Below are 5,295 nucleotides of genomic sequence, written 5' to 3'. Positions count from 1 at the left end.
CTACAGTGACCCATAAGTAGCAAGCTTCTTCATGTACCCAGCGTTCATTAGGTCTCGGCGGTGTGGTCACATTACATCCAAGATCGGCAGCATGGAAGTGGTTTGTATGGGTCGTGCAAGCTAGGTGCCTATCTTGAGTGGACTTTTGTGTTGACGAAAGGATCCGGAGAGCGCCCACGTACTGGTTCTTCGGCAGCGACCTATTAGGCCGCTCTCCACGCTGTACCGGTACCGCTGCTTGAGGCGTCAGCTATGCCTTCCTCCAATCCATTCGATTATTTCTCCCTCCCAATTAGATAGGCCATGCATCCCATTGAGCGAACCAGCAGCGCATAGCAGCAAATCATCGATGCGAAACCGCGTATATCACACCAACGAAGAAGTGCCCAGATATGACCCACGAAAGCCGGGTAGAATATAATTTTTTTTCTTTCCCTTTGGTTCCTTTCATTTCTTCTTATCCCTATTATTCATACGTTCCCTGATATATGATATTATTACTTTATCTGCATTCAACATTTAAGAAGAAATGATTTAACATTATTCCGCATGATCTAATCCAGTAATATGGATACATACATTTAATTTAACATTTGTGCGGAATTTTTAAAATGGATTGGAGTAATCGAATGCCGAAGAATATATATTCGTATAGGAGTTAATGTGTTAGTTAATTCTAAACAACCCCATGATTCAGATCGATTCACAAGTGAGTCCACGGTTCAAAGGAAATACGTCTAAAGGTAATAACAAATCAAACTCATTTTTTTCTGACACGATCAAACGCATGCATAGTTGTGCATTGAATCATTTCACGTGTTCGACATACAGATTGGAATTATAGGTGAAGGAGTAACTGGTTTTTAAGAAAATCATATATATCATGTCATCTCTTTTAGTTTATCCCGATCATTTTAAGTGGTGATAGGTTAATCCACCATATTTAAAAAAAAAGATGTGATGACTAAGAAGATGATTTGTCACTTGATCCCTTAATCCAAACCCCAGAGGAATCACTCAAGGTACGAGGCTTTTCTTGCGGCTCAGTCTGCAATGGGCTAAAACTGGTGGAGTTATGCCAAAGTTCTAATCTGGATGAGATCAAATAGTTGTGGACTGCAGGCAAGAGCGGAGCTAGTAGGAGGACCAATAATACTCCATGTACATTGTTGTGAAACCTGGTTTCAAAACTATATCTATGTCAGGATCAAGTTCATACATATAGTCACATTATTAGTGAATAACAGCAACAGTATCACGTAACAAGAGAGTATATCAGAGATTTACAGTTTAATCCTGTAAACGAATGCTCCAAACTTCATAGACAATTGACCGGGGTTGCGTACGCCTAGAACTCAGTACCATCTTCAAACAACTTCATAGCAGCTTCTTCTTCTAAGCAACATTGATTATAGCAAGTGTGAGCACATGTCGTACTCAGCAAGTGTGGAGAAAAATATGAATGCAAGGTTTAAACAAGGAGAGTCTTACAGGTTTACTGCAATAAGCCGTTTTAGTTGGTCAAATTTTATTAGCACCTAATTACTAAGGTATAAGTTTATACCAACCCACAATTAACATAAGCATAAGTCATAAACATATGGCAAAAATATAACCATAATATAAAACACGATTTAAATCCATCTTCAAGTTCAATTATCATGTGAGGGTCCAGGCCGCTCTGGACCATGAACATGGCTGATCGATCAGTTTTAGACACTCTGCAGAGGCTGTACACTTTCACCACACGTCACGTAAAAGTTCAGAAGAACTTTAGACCCAACAATATCATGTTGATCAGGTAATCATCATACTATCAAGGTGCAACCGCATAGGGACGCTACGAGACCTTAGATTCACCTAATATGTATTAGATTTACCGTCGGAGCGTAACCCCCTGACCACAACTCATGGGAAGTAACCCTCCAACCAGAAGCAAGTACTGGGGAGTTGCCCTCCAACCAGTAGTACTAGGGAGTTCCCCTCCAACTAGCATCGGTTTTACCCACACAACATTAGAATCATCTAATTAATTAGCCAAAACCATGGTATGGTTCTCACGGTTGCACTGTTTTTCTGGGTGGTTCTCCATGTTCCAATTAAATAGAGTGATCTTGTAGTTAAATAGAGGTATAGCATAAATAAAACAAGTTTATCATCATTGTTCATTAGAACCACCATAACCTAAATATAGCAACTAAGCAGTGCTACCCAACATAAAGGTAAAACCCAGTTTAACAAGGAATGATCACAAAACTAGGCAAATCTTAATAGGATCCATCAAATTAAATGCAAAGCATATGCAATAGTGATTAAATAAAGTTATTGGGACAAAAGCACAAGGATACACTTGCCTTTCTCCAAAGAATAGTTGCTCTTAATGTCTTCAGCTTTTACTCTCTTGAAATTATTAATCTTCAAAGCTTTCGAACCGCAATCCTTCCACTCGACGAAACCATCTGGCACAAGCATACAAAGCAAACAAACAAACACGACTAAGAACAATACATCAATCAAAATAAAAGCTTTTAAAGAACGCACTAAAGGATAGGGCTTGATTCTATGGTCACGCAAACAACAAAGGAAACGCTGAAAACGAAAGTAGGTTGAAAAGGCACAACTATCGAGAGATTATTATCAAACAACCAAAAGACTATGTGCTAGATATATTTTAACTTAATAAAATCATGTGTAAAGGTTATTTCAGAGAAATACCTTATGTTAGAATGAACTCAAATTATATTACTATTTGAAAAAGCCGCAATAAAACTTAACCAAATTTTATTTGTAAATGTGTAGGTATGAATTATACAAATTAAACATTTATTTGGAAATAACTTAGGTGAGAACATCTAAGTGCATAGCTTTATAATTTGGGTTGAACTACCCAAATATAATTAAAAACACATTTATGTTCATATTAGTCAAATTAACATTTAATTATGAAAAACCGAGATATAACCTATGTAGCTTTTATTTAGGAAAGCATATGAAGTAAGCATTAATCAAATTAACGTTTATTATGAAAAGCGGTGTATAACACTAAGTAGCTTTTTAATTAAAGAAAATATGTTTAACAAGTATTAATCAAATTAACATTAAATTTACTTTCAAATGCATGCATGATGGAAAACATCACCGCTATCGTGTAGTTTATATTATCATGAACTTAACGCAACTTGAATCGATCAAAACGGAATTGAAACACGGGATCTATGGATCAAACAAGGTTCTAGGGATCTAAACATGATTAACCATAGATTACAGGGGCTAGAAAGGAAAATATGCAAGGCACATGGAATTGTGCTCACAAAAAGGCCAAAGAATAGGGTTAGATCTGTTAAAGGTGCATGGCTCCATGGGCTCAGCTACAAGGACCTATGGCTTCCGGGGGTTTATCCGCAAAAAAACCAAGACACAAGAAAACTTGGACTAACTACATATTCTTCAGGGGCTTCCTTGCAAAAGCTTGAGAGCTTCTTCCCATGGTCGACGGCGGATCGAGCGGCTCGGCCGGCCAAATCTGCGGCGTTCCGATAGGAGATGGATGGCGGTGAGGTAGGGAACCGAGAGAGGGAGGCGAGGGGGTCTCGAGGAGCGGCTCACCTGTGGCTAATGCTGACGGGTCACTGGAATTTCTCCCGAAGGCGGACAGAGACGGCAGTAGCAGTCGACCCGGTCGTCTTCCTCACGTCATCTCCTTGCGAGGCGACTCGACGACGGCCTGCTAGCCACCGAACCACCTCCCTCCCAGGGCCGTGTTAGCTGCTGCTGCTGCTGGCCACCGGCAACGGCAACCACAGCGGCGGCGGCCAGCAGGTGGTGCCAAGCGGCCACCCCTGCGAGCACTCCTCTCACCTTCCCATCTCCCGCAGCTCCCATCCTCTCTTTCAAGATCCCATCGATCTCTCTCTCCTTTCACCAGATCTTGGAGCATCTTGGCCGGATCCATACGTGCAGTGCTCGGATCCGTGCTCGTGGCGGTTGGATTTGTTGCTGCTCCACCATGGAGGCCACAGCATCGGCCCTGTCGGCGGCAAGCTGCTTGGGGCCATGAGGGTTGCAGGCTGTTTGGGGCCACAGCACTAGCAGCAGGCATCTCGGGGCTATGGGCCAACGACAGGCACCTAGAGGCCACAACGCCGGCGGTAGGCAACTTGGGGCCATGAGCCGCCAGCTGGTCGTGCGTGGAGCTCAGCCTTGTGCGAACGCCGTCTGGGCACCGCGCGCAGCCGTGGATGGGGTGCCGGCCGCATGTCTGCCGACCCCGTCCGTGGCGACCGCACAGCCCGAGCATCCATGTGGGCAGGATCCATGTTGGTACGGTCTTGCCAGCCTGGGCGAAAGCTCTTACTAGCTTAATGGCTAGTGCCGGTGACGGATTTCCTTCCTGAAGCATCGTTGCCGCACCCAAGCTAAAATTTGATTGGGGCTTTGGGTGCAAATATATTTTGATCATCCAATCCAGTGATGGCCGGTGGTCCAGGAATTACGAGGAGAAATCCAAGCTTGGCTTTGTGCTGAGCCGACAACGGCGACACCCTCAGGTGCCGTTCTTCCTCCTTGGAGGCGTTGTTTCAAGGCGTCCCTGTCCACATGTTTTGGATGCATTTGCGCTGGTCTGGGAGATTTTGGTTAGGAGAAATCCTAGCCTGGTTTTGCACCAATGGTGTCATTGATGACGCCGTTGGGTGCCATTGTCCTACTTGGAGGCGATGACGAGAGACCACTTCCTATTTGGGGCCATGTGCACCACTTTGGTGAAGACATCATTTTGGAGATCCCCTCATGCCGCCACTCATGACTGCTAATGGTTCTGGTGCTTCTCGTTCTACATCACCCATACACTTCTTTGTTCTAGCAGCTAATGGTTGTTGACCTCCGTCGTGGTTCCGTAAGTTTCCCATCTGACGCCTCTACTCCGTCGGCTGTCTCCTTGTTGATGGTGCCATCAAATCTTATGCCGGGTGGTGTTTCCACTTCTATTGCCATTCCCCTCAAGGCTTCCTCCCCTTGTACGGCGTTGGATGGAGGTACGTGGAGTCTGGAGGTACGGTGAATGGTGTTAGCATCAGCTTCAAGGGAGATCATCGTGTCCGTGAGTTTTGGTTTGCGCACCTCTTGCCACCTTCAGTCCTCGTTCCATTGGCCTGGCTCTCATATGGAGGGTGACACTGGAACGGCGTAGCTACGCGAGGTGGACTGGATGTGCAATAGCCACGACGCACCTGGCAAGTATGTTGTTCAGTGCTGACGAGCGGTGGTTGTTCTTTCGGCCTGACTGATGGCTTGTCA

At 44.4% G+C, this 5,295-nt stretch overlaps 1 long non-coding RNA gene across 1 annotated transcript; it reads right to left on the bottom strand.

Annotated features, from left to right (window-relative positions):
- Positions 1 to 832: 832 nt before the first annotated feature.
- Positions 833 to 4,254, bottom strand: LOC111256692. Its single transcript, XR_002676875.1, has 3 exons — positions 3,607 to 4,254; positions 1,288 to 2,459; positions 833 to 1,178 (listed from the first exon to the last, which is right to left on the bottom strand). It is a non-coding gene; the product is annotated as an uncharacterized LOC111256692 (long non-coding RNA).
- Positions 4,255 to 5,295: the final 1,041 nt, after the last annotated feature.

This window comes from Setaria italica, chromosome III (genome assembly GCF_000263155.2).
Source record: "Setaria italica strain Yugu1 chromosome III, Setaria_italica_v2.0, whole genome shotgun sequence".
Lineage (NCBI taxonomy): Eukaryota > Viridiplantae > Streptophyta > Magnoliopsida > Poales > Poaceae > Setaria > Setaria italica.
Note: the sequence above shows the minus strand (reverse complement) of the source record. Positions and strands in the feature narration are given on the sequence as shown.